Source organism: Euprymna scolopes, chromosome 33 (genome assembly GCF_053919585.1).
Source record: "Euprymna scolopes isolate OS-2025 chromosome 33, ASM5391958v1, whole genome shotgun sequence".
Taxonomy (NCBI): Eukaryota; Metazoa; Mollusca; class Cephalopoda; order Sepiida; family Sepiolidae; genus Euprymna; species Euprymna scolopes.
The window spans coordinates 51,432,674-51,458,407 of record NC_136514.1 but is presented as its reverse complement, the minus strand read 5'-3'; the positions used below and the strand labels follow the sequence as shown (position 1 = coordinate 51,458,407).

The following is a 25,734-nucleotide window of genomic DNA, read 5'->3' as shown; positions in this document are numbered from 1 at the left end:
GCCATCAATGTTTGTATAAATAAATTTTATATACATATATACATACAGACATATATATATAACTACTTAATTTACTCACATAAAATTAATATACGAAAAGTATAGATTTATGCGTAAGCTTTAAGTATTTACTTCAAAAGTGGTCAATACGTAGGTAGAGCTTGTTAGTAATTTGTAAAATATGTATGGCGATTAAGTTAAACTGAATATTCCGCGTTTCATCCACTCTAGGACTCTTCAGGCTTATGCGTGAATTCTGTGGTTCTAAATACAACATGGCAGCCTTCAAATCTAATGTCAACAACCACAGAATTTGCGCATAAGCCTGAAGAGTCCTAGAAACGTGGAATATTCAGTGTAGCTTAATCGCCATATATATTTTATAAATTACTATATATATATATATATATATATATATATATATATACATACATACATGCATGCGTGCATACATATGTTTTACACATATCAACCCTTTTCAGGTCATTTAATGTCGAATCTAGTCATTTTGGTAAAAGTTTTCAAGCTCCAAGTTCTTTAAATCCTCAAGTATTTATATATGATGTTTGGTTTGGTTGTTTTTGTAGAGAAAAATTCTCATTTTTGTTTTTGCCTTCATAGAACATGATTCCATTTTGCAAAGGTAAAAAAAAAACATCGATGTTGTGTGCATTTTAGGCCAGTATTCCGGTATCTTCAGACAGCCTGATCTGTTACCACCAGTTTGGCTGTAAGGGAGAAGAGAAATGATGTCAAACTGGATTTCAAAGTCGATTTTGAACTTTGTCCACGTAATGAAGTGTGCTTCAAGTGTCACTTCTTCAGATAGCAGCACATCATCTTAGATTAAGTAATACAAAAGGCATTGCCTCTTTTATACGATTGGATACCAGTAATTGAATCCAAGTTGCTATTTTAATCCTACCTGGAAAAAATGTAGGATATTACCGTTTCAGTCTGCAGATGACCACGCAGTTCAAGACAGCATGGGATGCATCATGATCTTTGGATAACGACCCTTCACTTGAGGGCGGCAGGAATTTAAATTTTGAACAGTTTTACAACCCAGCATCAAGTGACTATTTTCATGGCAAGTGCTCGTCTGAACTCCAATCTATGGTCCCCGCTTGCTAAACTTCACAGAAAACACTCGACTAACTAAAACCTCAAATATGATATTCTCCAATCTCTATCTGTGCCGAAATGTAAACACAGATTCCGTGAACAAACTTGTTTCCCAGAACTGCCCACCTTTGCAACACTGTTCTGCTGGTATGCTTCCCAGCTAAATACAACATGGTAGCCTTCAAATCTAATGTAAACAAGTTCCTGTTAAGTCGTCCTTATAAATATTCAAATCCCACCCAATTTACATCATTAAAGATTACATCTCTACCACCTTACATTCATTAACCTTTATCCTTGACTGGCTTTAAGGCCTTGATAAGTGGTGACTCCCAAGTCAAAAAAAAAAAAAAAAAAAAAAAAAAAAAACACGTTTGCTACATAGTATTACTTTGGCTTTATCCTTCTCCTGGATTGGTTGCATTATCAAAAGGTAGAGCGTGTAATCTATCTGGCTACGAAATTCACATCTGGAGAAAACAGCTGGAATGCAGATGTTTACAAATGCTATGGTAGGTGACGGTGGCAAATTTGTTAAAGATGTGGGCTGCTAACCTGAGTGTACAAAGTTCGAATCCAGATCATTCCACAGAAATATTTTCACTTTGGGTATTAGCAACCTTTATATGATTACTCTTGTTAAGTACCCAGGGAAACGAATGCCAACATAAATGCTGGAATGCAGATGTTTACCAATGTTCTTGAGTAAAATTGATGAAATAGTTCTGAGAAAATTCACATCAGTCATTCTCATTGATATTTCATTGGAACTCAGAAGATTTACCCGAAGTGCATTTTGTCTTTGCCTCTGGCTTCAGCTCTCAGGAACAACCTACCAGAGAGGGGAAATAAAGACTAGAGAAATGGAGAGGGGGAAAGATTGAGAAAAGAAAAGGTTGAAAAACAGAATAGAGAGAGAGAGAGAGAGAGAGAGAGGGTGGCATAAAATAGTGGGGAAACAGAGAGAGGAGGAGAAGGAGGAGGAAAGAGAGGAAGTATGAGAGAAGAGAAAAGGGGGAGAAAATTCTTTGAACTACTTGGTGTTATATCTGCAGATATACGTGATACACAACTGAATCATGATACTTGACTTTTGCATGTTAAACTTTATGCAAGCCATTACATACAAAAATAATTTTATAAAATCAACAGTAGGTTCTCTACAGTGCAATGTAGACAAGATATTGTAAACTTAGTAAACTTAGTCATTGTGAAAGGCACGTGAAGCTTTCTCCAAATGCATTACGATGGGTCCGCAACTAGAGCAGGCAATCAATCGATTTGATGGAAAAATGGGCTATTTATTCGATTTCGATGAAAATAAAAATATGGAAGTATGAAACATAAATAATAGCTTCGGTTGCTTGGAGACTTGAGTTGTTGGTACCAGTCGAGGATTGGCTCTCTACAATCAGCCTGGCAGAACCTGGGCCATTTCAAAGTGAGGCATTTGTCCTGGGTAGTACCTAGGAGGTCCACCCTCCTAGGCATATCCTCTCGGCTTTTGGGGGAAGTGAGTTCATGGCGTACTGTCCGAGATGCCTTTAGATGCCAGTGAAGTTGCCCAGGCAAATCTTAGTAGGCTACTTTTTCTTTAGTAGTGCTAGCTTGATTCTTCCCACCTCCTGACCCTGTGTCACATCTTTCTGTGGTGGAAAGAAAGTAAATACCTACCCAATATTATGCCAAAACTATTACAACAGTTTCCCAGCTCTGTGTGGGAGAAGAATTTGCCTAACAAACTTGCTGGCCAACCAATATCACCTTTTCTTCCCACCCCCGGGCTTCTGAGTGGGCCAATCCTATTTTGATTATGTAACCGTTTACAGAATTTATCAAATCATTTGCATTGAAACAACAAAAGGGCTCTTGTATTGGGAGTAAAATGAGCTCTTAGCACGAGAGATCAAATAACCGTTTCGCTTTTTAATGGTTTGCAATTTAACAGAAGTAGATGAAGATATGGCGGGTGAAGTTCCAGGTGAGGGCGACTGATCAAAAGGGGTTACTATTCGCATACCTGCAAAGGAAATAAGGTACGTTAAGCAGGATAGAAAGAAAAAAAAGAGGGTTCAATGTAAGGGCTTTCTTAACGAATGAAAGGCTCCAATGATTTCAACTGCTGGAATTCAACCTATTTTGAAAAGAAGTTTTTGAATATTTGCAAAGAAGTTGCCTAGCAACAAATTTAATTCATGCACACGCAAGAAAGAATGCAAGAGAGAAAAGAGAGGGAATAAGAAAAAGAAGGAGAGCAAGAAAGAAAGAAAAAGAAACTAAACTTTCTTTCATGATCATCATATTGGGGTTAACGTCCATTCTACATTCTGGCATGTTTAGGCCGGCTTTTAGAAATTTACTTCCAAACTAACCTTCCTCTACCCAGGTCTTAATTTTCATCTCTTTTTCTCAAGTCTATTCTTATCCATTCCTCACATATTTTTCTTTGATCTTCCTGAAGGTGTTACCTCAACTGATCTACATCTACTATCCTAAGAACTAATCTATTCTTTCATTGTGACCATACCATCAAAGTCTTCCGTTTTGCATACATCTCCCTATACTGTCCAGATTTAGTTTTTTCTTTGTGGTCATCAGATCTATGCTTGTCTTTAAAACTCATTACACATTTATTGTATTATCATATTAGTTCTCTTTTCAAGCAACACATGTCCTAAACTCTCAACTGGCCAGGTTTCACTTCCATACATGATCACAATGCACACCTAATAGACTCTTTCCTTGATTAGCAGTGGTAACGCTCTGTCGTATAATGACAAAAGTTCCTTGAACTTATACTGTTCACTCCAAACCCTTATAAACACACCAACACCTGTTCCACTCTGCTCCAATAGTAACACTATGTTAACAGAACTTCAACAACCTCAATGGCTTTCTTCACATATCAAAAAAACACACACAAAAGTGTATTTCATTATTTTTTCAAACTTTTCATTGTGTAATAAAAAGTCACTGTTGCTTATTAAGTGGCTTTGAATAAAATTGAAATAGAAAGGAAAAGTCAAAAGCTGAAGAATTATATGCCGGAAAAAAAAAAAGCAGAATGCAGAAGTCAGGGACCATGTGAGGAGGGTGTAATGGGACCACACATTTGGAAGTGAAGCGACACCTATGTGTGACAATGTGTAACATAGCGGATGTGCGGATGTAAATGCATAAGAAATGACATCACCGGGGGGGGGGGGAGGGGGGGCTTTAAAGATAGAGAAAGACAAAGATCTCCGGAGAGACCAGACAGCAATAGAGATCTCCGGAGAGACCAGACAGCAATCGAGATCTCCGGAGAGACCAGACAGCAATCGAGATCTCCGGAGAGACCAGACAGCAATCGAGATCTCCGGAGAGACCAGACAGCAATCGAGATCTCCGGAGAGACCAGACAGCAATCGAGATCTCGGAAGAGACCAGACAGCAATCGAGATCTCGGAAGAGACCAGACAGCAATCGAGATCTCGGAAGAGACCAGACAGCAATCGAGATCTCGAAAGAGACCAGACAACAATCGAGATCTCGAAAGAGACCAGACAACAATCAAGATCTCGGAAGAGACCAGACAACAATCAAGATCTCCGGAGAGACCAGACAACAATCAAGATCTCCGGAGAGACCAGACAACAATCAAGATCTCCGGAGAGACCAGACAACAATCAAGATCTCCGGAGAGACCAGACAACAATCAAGATCTCAGGAGAGATGTGGATAAAGTTTGAGATCATGTGCTAGGCATGAAGGATGTCGAGAAGGAGATCATATGGGTTACGTCACAACTGTAACAACAAGGAAATAAAGAACAAACGAATCGGAATTATTTCCTATCTGTTGTCTTGGTCTCCTTTGAGACTGAAACTGCGCACAATGTTTTGTTGATTTACGGACATTGTTACGACTAGATTCTTACAACTATGCGGAGTAACTGTAATAGGAATTATCAGAAGAAATCGGTTAAAGAATAAAATGACTGGGGAAACGTTGGTGCTAGACAAGATGCGAAAAATCAAGGACAAAGCGTCGTCTTTTTTTCATTTGTGTCTATTTTTGTTGATTTCTTCCTTTAAACATAACGATAATGCTTGAAAATATTAGCTATTTAGGGTTCTTCTATTTTTAAGCCAATTAATGAACAAAATATCTTGCACTTCCTCAAGTAGGACGGCAAAAACGTTGCTTATGTGTATGTGTTCTGTCGACTTTCACTTGTTGATTGTGGTTGTTTTTGTTTTACGGCATATCAACCCTTTTAATGGGGGGGGGTCACCACTTATCAAGGCCCGAAGGTCACTCAGGGATAAGGGTTATTGCGTGTACAGTAATCAATGAAATAGTATTGTAGTAATCATTAGTATTGGGGGTTTTGATAGAGTGTCTTACTTAAGGGGGCGGTTTGTCAGGAGTTTGTTTATGTTGGACTTGAAGACGTCCAAGTTGAAGTCGGGTGGGAAACAAGCAAGCAGCATAGAGTTCCACTGGCGTGCAGTTCTAAGAAAGAAGCTTTGCTCATGGAATCTACGTTTGGATTTAGGCACAGATAAAGAGTGGGGAAAATTATTGACAGTAGTTTCAGCCAGACAGGTGTTTCTCATGAAAGATTGGCGAGGGGAGGGGATGAAGGATTGGAGCTCAGACTAGCACCTGCCATGGAAATAACAATAAAACAAAGACAGGCTCGCAACGTCTCTTCTGTGGGAGAGAGGTTGCAGGAAAGAGAAAAGGGCATCCCCCACTAAACCACAAAGTCTATTTTGTACTCTGTCAAGGCAGAATAGGCTGTTTTTAGTAGCTCCTGCCCAGATGTGGCAGCAGTACTCCATCCTTGGACGTACTTGGTTTTTATACAGATAGAGAATTGCATCAGTAGTGAGATATCTTCTGGAGTGGTAGAAGGATCCCACCATTTTCCCAGCGTCCTTGGCAACAGATCTGATGTATGTGTTCCATTTCAGATCAGGAGTAAAGGTCAAACCCAGAAGCTTGTCAAAACATGGAGCCTGTCCAAGACAAGAGCCATCCATTTCAATTGATGCCAGATGGGGATCAGAGCGTTGATGATGTAAAGATAGAAGCTTGGTTTTGGATGCATTAAAAGTGACCAGCCACCTCTTCCCCCATTGTACCATGTGCTCAAGATCAAAGGAGAGAGAATTAGAGAGAAATTTAATGCTGAATCCAGTGATTTTGAAGAACAATTTTTTTTTAATAGAATATATTTGTTTTTTTTCAAGTCGGTTTCTATTTAAGCCATAGTTGGGACCCTAACAGGTACTACCACTCCGGATCAGAGTGGACCTGGGAGCAATGGCAATTAAAGGATGGCTCCACACTCCCCAAAGCTTCCAAGCTGGCGCCTCACCATCGGATATAGTTTAAGGTCATATCCAGGACCTGCTGATTGTGGGATGCATTGTAACATATTAATGCAAAAAAAAAAAAAAAAAAAAAAAAATCCTATATGTTGGATAGAAATGATTGCAAACAACACGGAGTTGTCGATTTGATGAACTGTGAACAAATGTCACCCACAGTGAACAGTTTTCTTATTGACAAATGTGCATACAAAAGGATAACATCTTCCGTTCCTCTGCTATCTCAGAGGGTTGGAGAGAGGGGTTAATGGAAGAGCAGAAAGAAAGAACGATATATAAAAACTTCAACCTGAACTAGCGCCCATACTTACAAAACTGTTTAAACGTTGTCTTAAGGAGAATAGTTTCCCATCTCCCTGGAAAATTTCATCAGTATGCCCTGTATTTAAGAATTCAGGTGATCGCTCATCCCCCTCTCAGTACAGGCCAATAAGTCTCCTGTGCGTCATGAGTAAGTTGCTGGAATCTGTTAAATACAGAAGTAATCAACCATCTCAGCAAAAATAAACTTCTTAGTGACACTCAATATGGTTTCCGTTCTGCTAGATCTACAGCAGATGTGCTTACAGTTATATCTCAAAGGATTAGCAAATCTCTCAACGGAGGCAACTTTTCTAGGGCAATTGCTCTTGACATATCTAAGGCCTTTGATAGGGTATGGCATAAAGGTTTACTTCATAAGATCTCTAGCTATGGTATAGCTGGAAATGTCTTCTCAATTATTAAATCATTTCTTTCTGATAGGTTCATAAGAGTAGTAGTTGAGGGGCAAAAATCAGAAGCTCACAGTATTAATGCCGGTGTCCCTCAGGGTTCCATCCTGGGCCCAACTCTTTTCCTAATCTACATTAATGATTTTCCAAATCACATCCTTACATCATTTGTAGACATTTATGCTGACGACACTACCATTTATGGTAGCACATCTAAGACAGTAAACGACCAAGTTCTCTCCAATTCTCTCTCCTCTGATCTTGAGCACGTAGTACAATGGGGTAAGGAGTGGCTGGTTACTTTTAATGCATCTAAAACCAAGATTCTCTCTTTACATCATCAACATTCTGAGCCACATCTGGCATCAATTGAAATGAATGGCTCTCATCTTCAGGAGGCCTCAAGTTTTGACAAGCTTCTTGGCTTGACCATTACTCCTGATCTTAAATGGAACACGTACATCAAATCTGTTGCCAAGGCCGCTGGAAAAATGGTGGGATCTTTCTATCAATCCAGTAGATATCTCACTGCTGATGCTATTCTCTATCTATATAAGAGCCAGGTACGTCCAAGGATGGAATACTGTTGCCACATCTGGGCAGGAGCTGCTAGAAAGGACTTGTCCTGCCTTGATAGAGTTCAAAATAGACTTCGTAGCCTCGTAGGAGATGTCCTTTTCTCTTCGCTGCAACCTCTATCTCACAGAAGAGATGTTGCGAGTTTGTCTCTGATGTATGGTTATTTTCATGGAAAGTGTTCGACTGAGCTTCAATCTATGGTCCCCCCTCGCCAAACTTTCACAAGAAACACTCGTCTAGCTGTAAACACTATCAATAATTCCCCCCACTCTTTATCTGTGCCTAAACCTAAACGTAGATTCCATGAACAAAGCTTTTTTATTAGAACTGCACGCCTATGGAATTGTCTTCTATTTTCCTGCTTTCCGGCTCACTACAATATGGTTGTCTTCAAGTCTAACATAAATAAGTTCTTGATGAGCCGTTCCATATAAGTTATCAAATTTACCAAATTTTCATTACTAATGATTACTATATTGTCCAATTTCTACTGTACACTCTTTAACCCTTATCCTTGAGTGGCCTCTTGGCCTTGATAATGTGGTGATGCCTATGTAAATAAAAAATAATAAAAAAACGATATAAAGGCACAGAGAGAGAGAGAGAGGAACAGAGTTAAAAGTCTTAATATAAAAAATATTACACATACTATTAAACTTCTATGTAGGCCTTTTGACTAGGAACAAAATGTAGTATCTGTTCCGATACTACACTTCACCTTTTCTGTCCTCGGTCAATGAAGGAAAAATCGCTCAGAATTGAGAATTTTGTGTTTGCTTCTATCCAGAGCGCCTCTTCTTGGGGTGCTGGATTTTTTCCACATTAAAAACTGACCTTGTGCCTAATTCTGCCCTCGTGTGTGTGTGTAAAATGGAACTTCTATTTAGGTTTTATGGATCTGGGCAAAATATGGGCAGAAAACAAGAAACGAAAATTATGGACTAGTACTTGGCAAAGAAAAGGGCATTCATCACCTGCTTGAAAGCGAAATGGCACACACGTGACTTGAGAGAGAGAGAGAGAGAGAGAGAGATAAATAAAGAATGTATATTATTTTATTGGAATTCATTATTGAGATGAGTATTATTTATTAATTTTATTTATTGCGGACTATTATTCTAATCTTTATTAGTTGTTGTTTCAAAACGTTTCGGCCAACTATTCCTCTGGCCTTCGTCAGGTGGTAACCGCGACGGGATAGGAACTCCAAATCTCCTAACTGCATTCTCAGCAACTATGGATGGCAGTAATTGCTGAGAATACAGTTAGGAGATTCGGAGTTCCTATCCCGTCGTGGTTACCACCTGATGAAGGCCAGAGGAATTGTTGCCCGAAACGTTTTGAAACAACAACTAATAAAGATGAGAATAATAGTCCACAATAAATAAATTAATAAATAAAGAATGTTCAAAGATAGTCTTATGCTGACCTACTCTGTTATATCACTACATGGACTGTTCCCAACACTATGAATTGTAATAATGGTGATAACAGTTATTACGTCAAATACAAAAACAATCTCTGACAACACGTTACTTTTGTACTTCCTTTAAATATATTCTCTTGTTAACAACCCCCTTGTTTTTTTTTTTAAACTCATGTTCACCCCTTACAAAGCATATCGTCACTTGGCTACTATTTGGGGTCATGTCTAGGAAAGATTAACAAGATATTTGTTTATGTTACATTTAAACTTCTGCATATCAGTACAGCCAGGGAACCAGGCAGCAGGAAGGGAATTCCAAAGTCTAGCTGTTTGAGGGAAGAAACTATTAGAATAGAAAGCTTTCTGGCATTTCGGGACAGTGAAGGGGCAAGATCTTATTGCTAAGCGAGTTTGTCGAGGATATGTACGTTGAGGGGGTACCAGTGACACGAGTTCATCAGAACACATTCCATTAAAATATTTGTAAAACAGGCACAGTGATGCAACATTGATGGGACAGGGGCTGGAGCTTAGTTGATAAAGTGGGACCGATTAGATTGACAACTTTTTTTTTTTGGACCCTATCTAAGAGGGAGAGACTAGTGGTAGATGCACCAGCCCAGATGTGGCAACAATACTCCATGCATGGGCGAATGGTGGCCTTGTAGAGGTACAGGATACTCTCAGAGAGGGAACCCACCTTCTTTGCAGCAGCCTTTGCAATGTCCTCTACATATTTGTTCCAGTTCATATTGTCCGCAAATGTTAGGCCGGGAAGTTTGAAGGTAGAATTCTCAGATAAGGTTCTATTTGTCATGGATATAGGCGGTTGGAGAGGCGTCTTGTAATTGTTGTCTTATTTCTTTTTGACTACACACACACATACTTGAATACCTACTGGAGAGAATTTGAAGTCCTACTAGACACTATCCTCGAATCTCTCTCTGTATAGGAGTTTGTCAGGACAATCTGGCATGAGAATACTTTTCCCTACAGTAAACCCTGACTAAATATTGTAAGAAATTCTGCAGAAATAAGCAGACTCTTTATTGGATAGTTTGTCCGCCCACGGATTTGAAAAGGACATCGAATTCTCACTCGAGGCTCAAAGCCTTGAAATTACTTTGTCTCTTTGAAACGTTTAATGCCCAAATGTGGGGCGAAATGTTATCATTTGCAAATGACAATGCCCTTATGTTGGGCGATTTTATTACACGTTGTTGTGCTCTGTGAATCAATTGAGTTTCTTCATTGTCTGTCAGAGACGAAGTTAAGGTCTACTGTTTGACATGCCTTGTCCGCCATTGGACAGTATCTATAGGACTCCCTAGAGGCTATCCGACTTGCAGTATCCATCTTGGAAGATTTCTCCCAACTCTTTAACCTGCACAATTCTTCGTCAGTTTTGAACCCAACATTTATCAATGATGAACTATTATCCCTTCAGAGATGTTACCAGCACATCGTGGTAGATCATTGAAGATGATGCATCTTTTGCAATATAGATCTTTTTGCTTTAATAAAATTTACGTTGAACTTTAAAAAGATGAGCTGGTTGTAATTCTGTTTGGTTTTCTTCCATTCTGCCAAGAGCATAACCTATGTGAGGATTTTCTCATAATATTCAAAATCACATAGTATTCGCGGCCTAAAGAAGTTCTCCACGGTATAGCTAACCTACACTAACTTTTACAACGAATGGTGCACCTTCTCCAAGTAACAATCCTAAGCTGGATACTCCACCAGAGTAAATGAATTCTTGTTCTGGAATCCCGTAAAACCAATAGACCACAAAAAATATATACTATCACATTTAAATGGCAATTGGAGAGAGGAAAAATTAGGTTTTCAACTTCTTTACTAGCTTGAGAGGTAAATGAGAAATTTAATGAAATATATAGATCAGATGTTAGCCTCAGAAAGTGGGCCTCTTCATTTCTGAGTAAACTGAAACAGAAAACAAAAATCTTATATATATATATATATATATATATATATATATATGGTGAGTCACGGGAAACGGATGCTTTTAAAACTCCCCTTGCTCTCTTTGGGTAAGGAATAGGGAGTGAGAAAGGTAGTCTTTAAACCTGCTTAAGATGCCGTTTAGTTTATTGTTATTTGTTTATTTTTTTTACGTTAAATTTTGTTTTTGTCATTGATTCTGAATTGCCCTTTTTTTCCTTTTAGTTCATTGCCTTCATGCTACAGTTTAGTAAATGTTTTTATGTACATTATAAATTTTTTTGTTGAAATATTCGCAGAGTTTTGTTTTCCTTGAAAACATCCGTTTCCCGTGACTCACCCTGTATATTAAATCAAATACTAAAATGCTGTATGATTACAGATTGTATAATACTGAAAATAAAGTCCAAATAAATATTAGTATCAATATTTATAAGAACAATCCCAAGCAGATACAGAAAGCTCAATATGCGAGATAGGGCAATAATATAAATTGAAATTCTGAATATAGAACTAGCGGGACATGCGAAAATTCCACAGGGGACTCATTCATATGTAATATATTAATGTTGGTATTCTGTAGATGTTCAGTGTAAATGGAGATGCTGATATTATTGTAACCTTTTTGCGAAAATTGCAAATGTATTTATGTAAGCTTGCACGAACGCCCAGCAAAGCCGACTCATAAAGTATGCTTAAATATATTTTAATTCTTACAGATTTCATATATATTATTTAATTGAGTTAATGCTCTATCGATTTTTATATATTATAAAGTTGCCATATCAAATAAAAAAAAAAAAATATCGATATGATTGGGGTGCATTAGCTTGAATCAAAACCGAACTTATGAAAAAAAAAAATGTATATATATAACTTGGGTTCCTTCAGACATAATTGAAGCCGAAACCAAAACTTATGAAGAATTCTTGATAAAACAAATAGATTACTGGAATGCCATAAGTTATAATCGAAACCGAAACCAAAACTTTTGAAAAAGTCTTGATAAAATTATTTATAAAAAAGAAGAAAAAAAGAAACTGATGACTTAAGTGCCATCAGCTATAATCAAAACTGAAACCAAAACTTATGAAGAGTTCTTGAAAAATTATTTACAAGAAATGGAAGTACATAATTAAATGACCCGGACGTAAGCGGGACACAGAAAATAATGCATACGCTATCGTATTAATATATAGATTACAACAAAATTTATTGTTTGACCAAAGAGCACAAATAGTTATCAAAGTTTTTTTTTCTTTAATATCTCTCTCATATATATATATATATATATATATATATATATATATATATATATATAGGTGTGTTAACTTCTGTAACAGAGCGCAGACGAGCATATGCAAATGCATCACTGGCAAAGGAAAAGATTATAAAAGGAGAAAGAGCACGTTAATGAAGATGATCATGTTAGAAATGTGGATGACGTTCGAGAGCATGTTCAAGAAGGCGATCACCTGAAGGACATCATAGTGGTAATGAGAGAATGAGGAAATGTTGTACAACAAGAAAAAATCAAATTGAAGTTATTTTCTATTCTTTGTCTCCTCTGTGACGTAGACTGTATACAACATGTTGAGTGACGTTGCATTTCCTCTTTTCTTTTTTGTTTTTTTGATTCTTTTCAGCCTTTAAGACTACATCAGTTAATTTCGAAAATCCGTCGAACACATGCCAACCGGACATTAAACAGAATGTGATGATGATGATGAATCAAGTGGGAGAAAAAAAAAATGGTGAAAATGTGTTTAAAAAAAAAAAACAAAAAAAAAACAAAAGTTTTAAAAATTGGATCATTAAAAGGCAGGCACTCGGAAGTCTAACTAAAGATGCATGTAGTGAAGCTGATACGACGGGCGTGCAATAAGTAATGCCCCTGACCCACTTCCAGTTGTCTGATCTAGCTGAAATTTTTCATGTGCAATGATTTATAGCTCTACGGGTTATGTGGCAAATTACAGCTCTGAACTAATTGCGGTTTCTGTTTTACAGGTGTTTGAACTGAGTCAGGTGTGAAATGGAGCCTGTTGAATGTGGACAGAGAGAGTAAACATTATTTAATTGGAATTCATTGAGATGAGTATTATTTATTAATTTATTTTATTGTGGACTATTATCCTCATCTTTCTTAGTTTTGCCCAACTATTCCTCTAGCCTTCGTCAGGTGGTAACTGTGACGGGATAGGAACTCTGAATCTCCTATGCCATCCATAGTTGTCGTCTCACTACGTTTTGGCCAAGCAAGCCTCTGGCCGGCTTTGGGTAAGATTTAAACCGCTATCTTCAGACAATTCTCACCTGGAACCGTAGAGATTCAACGTCTATCCGCTGCACCACAGGCCCCGACGAAGGTTAAAGGAATAGTTGGCCGAAACGTTGTGAAACAATTAAGAAAGAGAAGGATAATAGTACGCAATAAATAAATTAATTAGAGATAGAGTAGTTTGGAAGTCAGATTTTGAAAGCTGTCCAACATATGCCTGCATATAAAAAACAAACGTTTATCCGAAGATAATGATGATGCTATTCGCTATTTAACAACTATTCAAGAAAAAAAAAAAAGAAAAAAAGCGGTGTTCGGTTTGGTTGTTTCGTTATACGACATATCAATCCTTCTCCGGTTATTTTAAATATTAGAAAACATTTTTATGTTTCAAGTTTTTTTTATATCTTCAACTATTATTCATGGTGTTTAGTTTGGTAATTTTGAAGAGAAAAATTGTTTTTGTTTTAGGTTTTACAAAACATGAGTAGGTTTAGCCAATGAAAAGAAGAAAGCAGTTACAGCAATGGTTGAATTTTAGGTCAGGAAGCCGATATCTTTAGAGAGCTTGATCTGGTAGCACCGGATAATTACTCGTAGAAATCAAGCGAAGTGCTAAAAAAAAAAAAAAAAAAGTGTAGCATTATCTATTCCTTCTATACACACTTACACATGCTCTCCCTAAGGGAGCCTTTCAGTCTCGAATTATATCCCCTTTCACTCCAGCCCTGATATAGCAACAGCATAAAAAAAAAAAAAAAAAACATTCACTTTCTCTTCCTCCGATCAGGCCGTGAAGAACACAAACCCAACGGTATGCAAGTCATTTCCCTCAACACACACACACGCACACACACACACTGCTCCCTATCTTAGGTTGAGCATTTGGGAAATGACATACAAATTACTATTAGCGTATGAGGCGATGCTATTTGTGTAAACAAATTGAGCTTAGGTACTTTGGACAATGTCAAAACATCGTTAATTCACTGCCCGCATAGCAGCAGCCGTATAGCACAACGGTTAGAAGCTCCAACTGTCCTTTGGGTGATCGGGTTTCGATCCTGGCTTGAGGTAGTTGCTCGTCTAGCCGCACTGATGAGCTGTGAAACAGTACTGTATGTGAATGCCTATATATATATATATATATATATATATATATATATATATGTGTGTGTGTGTGAAAAAACTTATATCCAACCTTTGGAGCTATGATAGTATTTTTACACACATTGTCTACGATTGGTGTGAATGTTTTCACATCACATAAAATCAAGTCTAAGGTTTTTGAAAAAAAAAAAATTATCAAAAAACAATATAAACATTCAAACATGGATTTCAAGCAAGGGTTTCATTCATTGATTAATGTAGTTAGGGCAAAAAAGAATTCCATAGACACCATTGTTGCAGTTGTTTGTAATAGTAAAAACTAGGTATATATATATATATACATATATATATATATATATATATATATATATATATATATATATATATATTATTTTAATTGGAATTCATTATTGAGATGAGTATTATTTATATTAATTTATTTTATTGCGGACTATTATTTTAATCTTTATTGGTTGTTGTTTCACGACGTTTCGGCCAACTATTCCTCTGGCCTTCGTCAGGTGGTAACCGCGACGGATAGGAACTTCGAATTTTCTAACTGCATTCTCAGCAATCACTGCCATCTGTAGTTGTTAGTGATTGCTGAGAATGCAGTTAAACGATTCGAAGTTCCTATCGGTCGTGGTTACCACCTGACGAAGGCCAGAGGAATGGTTGGCCGAAACGTCGTGAAACAACAACTAATAAAGATTACAATAATAGTACGCAATAAAATAAATTAATAAAAACTAGGTGTTAAAAAAATTAACAGCCAGCGTAGCCTAAGGGTTAAGCAGAAAACATCTAAAACAATTCACTTCCGGTATCTATGGACGGCCCTCCGAAGTGACAACTTTTACTTGTTCACAACAATTTAATTTCCAAGATCGTAATTTGTAGCCCGAAAAAAGGTAATATTTAAATTATTTCTATTAAATTACTCTTTATTCTAGGAAATATTAATTTTTAATTCCTAAGACTAAGCATTATTTAAATTTGAAGTAAATCCTCAAATTAACTTTATCGGAAACTTATTTTCAATTCAATATTTTTCCATGGAATTCTAAACTAAAATTCACTTTTTTTAAAAGTATTTAATATTAACAGATTGTAAAATCAGCCGTACACAGTAAGTTAATTAACTCTGAACTCATAACTGTTTCAATTACTTGGTTTAGGAATTATATTTTTGTTCTAACAATGAAGAAACGTTACGCAACCATCTTTATTAGTGAAATGCGAGGATAAACAAATTGGTCTTTCATAGAAAAAAGATTCACGTTTGATTTCTAAATATATTTTTTTTTATTAGCTGCGTTTTGTATACATACATACGCATAGATTCGAAAAAAGTTGGCAAAAGATATATATATAACAAATAAATATTATCAAAGGCAAGGCAAGATAAGATACTTTTCTACCTAACTGGATACTATTTTTTAGTGTTTTTATTTAATGTAAAGTGGTTATTCAGCTCGAAAAACAGTGTTTACCGATGTATTGGAAAATTTAAAATGGCGCCGGACTCTGATGAACAAGGTAAGTTTGGGAAATACAGTTTTTACTCTCACTTCACCAACCTTCACTCATTATGGACCTGAAACTTTTTTCAAGGATTAATTCTGCATTTGGATACCATTCCTCATATCCTTTCTTTGCATTCTACATTCATTCGCCTTATCTATGTCACTTAAAGGCATTTCACTTTAAATATTTTTCTTTATATGTGCTGCTTAGCAAAATTATTGTTAACCAAAATTAGTATTTTGCTAGAAATTTTCCTCTGAGGAGATGCGCTTACATTGAAAACTCATGGGGTAAGGACACTAACTTAGACATTGTATTCTTTGATTCAAGCAATAAATTTTGAATTTTATTTGAAAATTGATCCTTTTTAATTACAAGAAACCCTCTCTACCACCCATAGCAATGACCAACGACTCTTTATCTGAGAGTCCATCTTTCAAACTCCTTGGCCTAACGTTCACAGGAAACATGAGTTGGAACAATTACATTGAAGGCATTGCCAGGGCCACTGCAAGAAAGGTAGGCTCTCTCTACCGTGCTAGAAAACTACTAACACCCGAAAGTATCCTGTACCTCTATAAGGCCACCATTCGCCCATGTATGGAGTATTGCTGCCACATCTGGGCTGGTGCATCTGCTACTAGTCTCTCGCCCCTTGACAAGGTTCAAAAGAGAGTCGCAAACCTGATAGGCCCTGAACTGGCATCTAAGCTTCAGCCTCTGTCCCATCGACGAAATGTTGCATCCCTCTGCCTTTTCTACAAGTATTTTAGTGGTGAATGCTCTGACGAACTGCAATCACTTGTGCCCCCACGACGTGAGCACCCTCGACAAACCCGACAGGCTGCTAAATCCCACCCCCACACTGTAGAGATCCCTAGATGTAAAAGATCTTTTTACTCCAATAGTTTCTTCCCCAGAACCGCAAGACTCTGGAATTCCATTCCAGGTCCCTGCTTCCCCAACAGTACTGACGTGCAGAAGTTAAAGTGTAACGTGAACCGACACCTTGCTGCCCAAATCCCTACATAGTACCCCAGTAGTTGTTGCCCCTGATAGTAGCCCCCTACACCAAAGTTGCAATTTGCCTTGTTTGGGGTGAAAATGTAATAAAAAAAAAAAAAAAAAAAAAAAAAATTAAATTTAACCAAACTAAAATCTGGGTTTGTATTACTGTACACAGATTCGAAAAAGTTGTCAAAAAACAAATATATAACAAATAAATGTTATCAAAGGCAAGATAAGTTACTTTTCTACCAAACTGGATATAATTTTCGTGTTTTTATTCAAATTAACATGTTTATTCAGCTCGAAAACCATACAGTGTTAACCGATGTATTGGAACATTCAAGATGGCGTCTTATTCTCTCTTTAACACGGTAAGTGTGGGAAAAGATGTTATAAATAAAAAACCGGATAAAATACTGTTAAAAACTCGCTCAATATATGTTACCGTGACATAGCTTGATATATATTCGGCGGGTTTTTAATAGTATTTTGTATAGTTTTTTTTATTTATAACACCTTTTTCCATACTTACGGTGTTAAAGAGGGTGTGAGACGCCATCTTGAATTTTCGAATACATCGGTAAACACTGTATGTTTTTCGAGCTGAATAAAGATGTTACATTGAATAAAAACACGAAAAATATATCCAGTTTGGCAGAAAAGTAACTTATTTTGCCTTTGATAACATTTATTTGTTATATATTTGTTTTTTGACAACTTTTTCGAATCTATGTGTACAGTAATACAAACCCTAAAATCTTTATTTGCTCTATCTAATATATTGAGCAATTTTATTTGGCTAAGATTATCTTATATGAATATTTCCTTTTAGTATTCTTTAGGACTAGGAACCATTAGATTCACCAACCTGTAATCTAATTCACTTCATTACTTCGAAATATTGAGATATATAATTTTTGCGATTTATATTTTGTAAATTGTAGTAGTTTTATTCATTCATATTCTATAAATTATAGTAGTTTTATTTTAAGCGAAGAAAATCAAATTTTATGAGCAAAAAAGGGCATGTCTCGCGTTGCTGTCTTGAAAAAAAAAAGGGGGGGGGGAATACGTCCACAAAATACCAAACTTGCGAGATCAGCCTTGTAATGCTACCGATTTCAAACTAATCGTTTTAAATTATTTAAAAGTTATTTTCTTTAACAATAAAACTACTTGATCAATTTATGTGATATTTGGAATATGACATTTGTGTTCCGTGAGGGTACGTACATCAAAATGTTTTTGTAGTTTTGTCTTTAATTAAATAATGAAATAAAATGAAAAACAATTTAAAAAAATACGCCAAACACTATACCACATGTTATGTTATTGGAAAGTAGCCTGTATTAAAACTATCGTGTATGTGTTTCTCGCCTATACGTAACTTTGATAAACGCACATTTGTTTATTATTAAAATTCGAATATTTATTGAATTAAAAAGGTACTTATATAGAACACAAACCGTGCAATTTTTTTAGATAAAATTTAATATTTGCGTATCTTTTGTTCATTGAATTGTTAGGTGAAAGTACATAAGGGTTACAAAACGCCCACTATTCAATATTAAAAATGTGTTTCTAAATAATAACGTTACTATTTCAGCATGGTCCGTATTCTGCAGAAATAAAACAAAGTAAAACGAATTAAAAAGAAATTCGAGCACTTTGCAGTATAGACAACAAAACGGAAAAGTGGTATATATATATATAACAAATAAATGTTACTAAAGGCAAGATAAATTACTCTCTTACCAACCTGGATAAGTTTTTCTGTTTTAACTTATTTTAAAGCGTTTATCTACTTTGAAACCCATGCTGTGCTAAGTGTTAAGCTAGAACAAGAAAATATAGCTGACATAAGGTGAGGTGCTTATCTGAGAAGTCTCGATAATCGCTCAAAAATCAAAAATTAAACAAAATAAACCCATCCAGTAAATGCTATCGTGAAATACTTAGGAAATCTATTTAAAAACATACACAAAAAAGTATACACAATTTTTTTTAGGTCTCACCTTTCTCAGGCAAATGCAGTTAATAGAGTAATATTTACTAGCGGGACCTGTGAAAATTCCATAGGACACTGATTCATATGTAATATATTGATGTTGGCATTCTGTAAATATTCAGTGTAAATGGAGACGCTCTGATATTATTGCAGTTTTTTTGTTAAAACTCAAAGTATTTATCCAAGCTAGCAGGGACGCCCGGCGTAGCCAGGTCGTAAAAATATGCTTAAATATGATATTTTAATTCTTACAGATTTCGTATATATTATTATAGAGTTAATGTTCTATCGATTTTTATATATTATAAAGTTGCAATTTACAAAATAAAAAATATATCTATATGACTTGGATTGAAACTGAATCCTAACTTTAGTTTCTTCAGCTATAATCGAAACCGAAACTTAAGAATTCTTGATAAAATTATTAAAGACTATTGGAGTGTCATTAGCTATAATAGAAACCGAAGCCAAAATTATGAAAAATTCTTAGTAAAATTATTTATAAAAAAAAAAAAATAAATAAATGACTTGAGTGCCATCAGCTATAATCGAAATCGAAACCAAAACTTGAGAATTCTTGGTAAAATTACAAGAAATGGAATTACATAATTAAACTACCCGGACAGGAAATAACACAAACGCTATCGTATTAATATATAGATAATTATAAATATTATATAATAATATAAGCAAACACCCTGACTGTAGGTAAATTTACAGATAAATAAAAAAAATATACTATAATGAAAAAATATACTATAATGAAAAAAAAAAAAAACGAACAACTGTTTTACCGCGGTTAAATTAATTTTAATTTTTGCAGTCATACGTTTTTCAAATGAATTAATGAATTAATTATTGATTAATTAATTCAGTTTCAAACTGAACAAAGAAAAAATAAACAAAATAATACACGCACAAAAGAAAAGAGATGTAAAACTTACGGAGTGTATGCGCTGTTTTACGGTTGTTGTAAAAATGGAACGGAAATTTACATTTCGTACCGTTTTAAATTGGGTACATTTTTACATTACGTCCAACTGATCGTTCACATTCGACATGTCAACTTTTATAGGTTTTCGGGCATGCTGACAAGGTTAGGGGTGTCTATTCCGAAAGCCGTTCTTAACACGGGGAGGTTGGGGTGTTTATTAGTTGTAAACGTACCCGAAAACCTTTAAAAAAAGTCGACATTTCCAATGTAAAAATAAAAGGTGCTAGTGCAGAGAGTGATCCGCGCTATTTTTTAAATCCAAGTTTAATTAAAGTTGTATGATAGGTTTTTTATTCAATTGTAAGGTTGAACCATACAATAGGTACAAAACATCCTCCCCTCCCCATGTTAAGAAAGGCTTTTTAAATAACGTTATTATTTACGTCTGGATCACTCTGCACTAGTACAAAAAAAATCAAAAAGGTATACCAAATTTTTTTTTTCGTTAAAAAAAAAAAAAAAAAAAAAAAAAAAAAAAACGTTTTTTGTTAATAAAAGTTTATTTTTATATATAAAAAAAGAAATCGTTTTTTTTTTTAACATAAAAAGTACGATTGCTCAATGTTATTCTTTTGATTACTTTCGTTTTTTGGAGACACAAATTAAAAAAATAAAAAATAAAACGGAACGAAATTTTAATTTCCAATTCATATTTACAACAACCATTAAACGACGCATATTCCGTAAATTTTACCAAAAAAAGATTAAAAAAATTTTTTTTTTTATTAGATTAGTGGAGCGGCGAGCCCCAAAAGAGTTTTTGTTTATGGAGGAGGGGGGGGGGGGCTAATACAATAGTTTCATGAATAGAATTCACTCCAGCATTAGCAATGCTAGTTTCCAAATCGTTTTTCCTAAGTGGTTTTGGTTTGGGCCACGGAAACAGACTCAAAAATACGTTGAAATATAAATTTATTTCAACAAGTATATTTTATATTTACTTTTTGTATTGCCACTCGGACCTAGGGTTAATGTTAGGTTTAGAAGTTTTTTTGTTTTTTTCTTTTTCCTCAGCAAAAATCACTGGATTGGAGGCGGGAGTGTTTCTATAAAATTACTTGTAATACAAAACTTTTATGAATAAACGTTGGTACTTATGAAAACAGAATACGGACCGTGCTGAAATAACGCTATTATTTAGAAACCCATTCTTAACATGAGGAAGTGGCGTTTTTTTTATGTCTCTAGTCTTTACTTTCACGTAACAATTTAATAAACAAAAAGTACCGTATTTCACACTAGTACCTAGACTAAAATTCTAACCAAATATTACTATATTTTCTATGCGGCAAATTAAAAAAAATAAATAAATAAATAAATAATAATTTTTGAATTTTCCAAGTTGAAAAAATTAGTAACAATGAAAAAATATATATTTATATATCACGTTCTTTGGAAATTCGAAACTGAATCAGTAATCACGGGTTAGAATTAAAGTTTATTCGGCGAATAAACTTTAATTATAACCAGGTGGAGTCAGGCATTGTTATATTCCGACAACAAAATAAGTTGACTGCCCTGAAATTAACCTAATTAAAAAACAAAAATACAGAAAAAATAATCTTTGATGTACGTACCCGTCAGCGAACGAAAACGTCATATTCCAAAAGTCATATACATTGTTCGAAAGTTTTTCAACTAAAAAAAAAAAAAATTTTTTACGAGTAAGAATTTTTTTTATCCACAATATTTTAAATAAAAGGACAACTCAATTTGAACTACCGAACTCAAAATCAGCCTTGTAATGGGCGCAAGTTACTATTAAAATCGCTAAACTTCGTAAATAATACGATTTACTATAAATACATAATTACGTGATCAATTTACGTGATTTATTTTAAAAATCGATTTAAGTTGGGAACCTTAAATAGGACGATGTGCCACATCGTCGATATGTGGTATTATGGTGATTAAGAGCTCTAGCAAGGATTAGCTTTGTAAACAAAGGTGCAGTGACAAGGACGGCCATAGACCCCCCAACTCATTTTTTGATTGGCCTTGCGCCGCAAGGCCAATCAAAAAAACAAAATTAGGCGCAAGGCCCTTGCACCTAATTTTGTTTTGTAAACATTTTGTTCTCATAATAAAATATATAAACCAATTTACGTGAATTTTGGAATATGACGTTTGCGTTCTGTGAATGATACGTACACCATAAAGATGTTTCTGTATTAAAAAAAATTTTTTTTTAGTTTTGTACAAGAGTCCAAAATAATAAAACTACTTCTTGTAGGAGCCACTAATCTAAAAAAGAACGGAATAAACGAGGGACAGGCAAAGATTAATATACCTTAATTTATCGCAAATTATTGGCAAATCCCATAAATGTCGTCTTAAAAACTTTTTTTTTTTTTTTCGCTCTTAAAACGTTTGTTTAGTTTTATTTTTATATCTTTATTGTTCTTTTCACTCCACGTGATTTGCACTTTTCTCATAGGCTTCCAATTGAAATCCTTCCCCTCCTCCTCCCATTAAGTTCTCATACTCCTACCAGATTTCTTTCTCTTCTTTTTATTATCAATTGCGATACGCTTGCCCCCCTTCTTCCACGTCTTTAACAGCTTTAATCATTTTTCCCTCCTCCTCCTCTCCACCCTCCCCAGTCGCACTCTTTATTCTCTAACCTCATACCACTCCTACTACTCTCGCTGCGAACTGTGACACGCCCACAAATTATCGTTCTTTCGTGCGCTATTAATTTTTATGTGTTTGGGATTCTTTTGGTTTAAGTTTAAAAGAGGGATTTGCCTACTTAGTTTTCGCAAACATTTTCATAATAAAATTGTGTGTGTGTGTGTGTGTGCTTCTCGTATCAACATAATTTTGATAATACCACATGGAATTATTTCTGATACGTCCGTAGTTTCTATAATAACTTATACTTTCTCTTATTGCGATTGACGGAGAAACTGAAAATGGCCGAACCCGACCGTGACCGAACAGTCAATTAGTACGGCACTTTTGCATTTTAGTTATTGTGGACGATTTCTTTATTTTCATTTTTGAAGAGCTCCACTTGAAATAAGGAAAGACAATTCATTAATTTTTTTTTCGAAGAATTTTTGCCTAGAAATTTTAATTTTTAATTTTTTATAGGTTCAGTGAACCTATAAAAAAATTAAAAAAACATTAAAGTTCACCTGTAGCAGATGTCTCTCTGATTGTACTTTCGCTTTTTCTCGCTCATATGTCCCATATTCCAAATTCATAGCAGCGGGCGACACCAGTTGACTTTTTTTTTTCTGTCAAAACGATCATTAACAATACTTTTTTTTTTTTTTATAATGTTTAACATGTTTCAAATTAATATGAATTATTGCACAGTAAAAATAATTAAATTAAAACTAAAATCATTTTTCTTATTTCGAATTATTTAATCAAGTAAAAATTCCATTTTTTACTTGATTACTAAATCTAAAAAGTTATTCTAGCAAATTATATAACAATTTAATAAGCAAACATATCGTAAAAACTGAATTTAACTTGAAAATACTATGAAAAAAAATGCTTTTTAAATTTAATAAGGTAGCAACTGGCCTCAAACATTAAAAGTGGCTGGACAAGGAGCGTTCCAGTTGCGCGAACATCTTTTATATACACCCACGCAGATTATGCGGGCATAAAAAAACCAAAATTCTTTCTTTTCGCACCGACGTAGTTGAAAGCAGCCCACGTGACAGAGGCATTGACTTTTCATCCAAAGAAAGCAATTTTTAAAAATATTTCCCTAACAGCTTTCGCTGGGAGCCGGTCTGTCACCTATAAAAAGGGCACTGCGCGCCAAAACCAGTTAGTCGGAGCAAGCCTGCATGTTGTAACAACACCAGTGACTCCGTCGAGGTGTGACGTAAAACAACCTACATAACTTCGCGCGAAACACGCATCTAAATTCTCCACATGGCAGTACCAGATTAGCAAAGATTAATATTTACCCTTCTTGCTTTATTTTGTCTCGCAAATTAACGCCCGGATCACACCGGATTAACGATACTGAACTAACTAATATAACGGATTTTAATACTGTTTTTAAAAAAGACAAAGAAGAAATATTTTATATCTAAAATAATGATTGCCTCAGTCGGAGAAGGATTTCACTTTTCTCCTTTTGTGTTACACTTCTTTCATTCCAGTTTTATCAGACTCTAATTAAGAGAAAAATATGCTAGCGACCATACAAACAGTTACAAAGATTAAGTTTATGCCAAAATATCAAGGTCCTGGATATGACCTTAAACTATATCCGATGGTGAGGGCCCCAGCTTGCAGGCCTTAGGGAGTGTGGAGCCACCCTTTAATTGCCATTGCTCCCAGGTCCACTCTGGCCCGGAGTGGTAGCACCTGTTAGGGTCCCAACTATGGGTTAAATAGAATACGACTTAAAAAACAAATATACTATATTAAAAAAATCGTTCTTCAAAATCACCAGATTCGGCATTAAATAACCTGAAAAGGGTTGATATGCCGTAAAACAAAACAACCAACCAACCAAAATATTCATTTCCAGAACATTTTGACATTCTTAAACTTTTGAACGATTTATTCATTAAAATATTTTTGTAAAATTTGTGTTTTAATTTTAATTTAATTTTTAAATTTTAATTTAATTTTTAAATTTTAATTTAATTTTTAAATTTTAATTTAATTTTTAAATTTAATTTAATTTTTATTGTGCAATGATTTATATCAGTTTGAAAAATGTTAAACTTAAAAAAAAAAAATAAGAAAAATAAACATTGTTAATGACCGTTTAAAAAAATAAATATAAAAAATAAACGTGCACTGATGTCGGCCCGCTGGTACGAATTCGGAATAGGAGCTTGTGAGTGAGAAAAGGGAAAGTAAAATCAGGGAGATATCTGCTACAGGAGAAGAAGCTTTTCTTTTTTGATCGAACCTTTTAATAAATAGTCGTTCTATATATATAAAGTTGTAAATGAAAGTTGCCATTAGGTGAAAAATGTATAACTTAAAAAACAAACAAAAAACAAAAATATATTTAAAAAAAAACGGACTTCTTAACAATCACGATGACTCAGCACAAATAAAAATACGTCAGCAAAAAATGATTCATGATTTCTTGCAATGTTAAATAAAGCCCATAGATATACATTATTTAATTGGAATTCATTATTGAAATGAGTATTATTTATTAATTTATTTATTGTGGACTATTATCCTCATCTTTTTTAGTTGATGTCTCACGATGTTTCAACCAACTATTCCTCTGGCCTTCATCAGGTGGTAACCGCGACGGGATAGGAATTCCGAATCTCCTAACTGCATTCTCAGCAATTACTGCTATCGTCATAGTTAAAAAAAAAAAAAAAAAATGAAAAATACTGAACTAGTAAGATTCAATTAATTTCATTACTGTTTTTTAAAAAATTAAAAAATAATATTTCTTTTTATACAACTTTAATAGTTTATTTTGGAAGTATATTCCATAAACAAAATAAACAACCCACTTTTAAAAGAGAAATTACGATTTTTTTTTTATATTTTATTCGTAGTTTCGTGTTAGGGGTGTCAAAAATTCCTACAAAAATTCTGATACACCTAATGATAACGTTACCTGCTTTGAAGGCTACAGATTTGCTTTCTAGCTGATGGCATTCAA

General features: G+C 34.9%; 1 protein-coding gene across 1 annotated transcript in view; it reads right to left on the bottom strand.

Moving 5' to 3' along the window:
- LOC145258220 (zinc finger protein GLI3-like) overlaps window positions 1–22,489 on the bottom strand; it is a 682,857-nt gene extending 660,368 nt beyond the window's left edge. The window contains exon 1 of the mRNA XM_080116167.1: window positions 22,408–22,489. The gene's annotated coding sequence lies outside the window, so the exon portion shown is untranslated. The remainder of the gene's footprint in view (window positions 1–22,407) is intronic.
- Window positions 22,490–25,734: the final 3,245 nt, after the last annotated feature.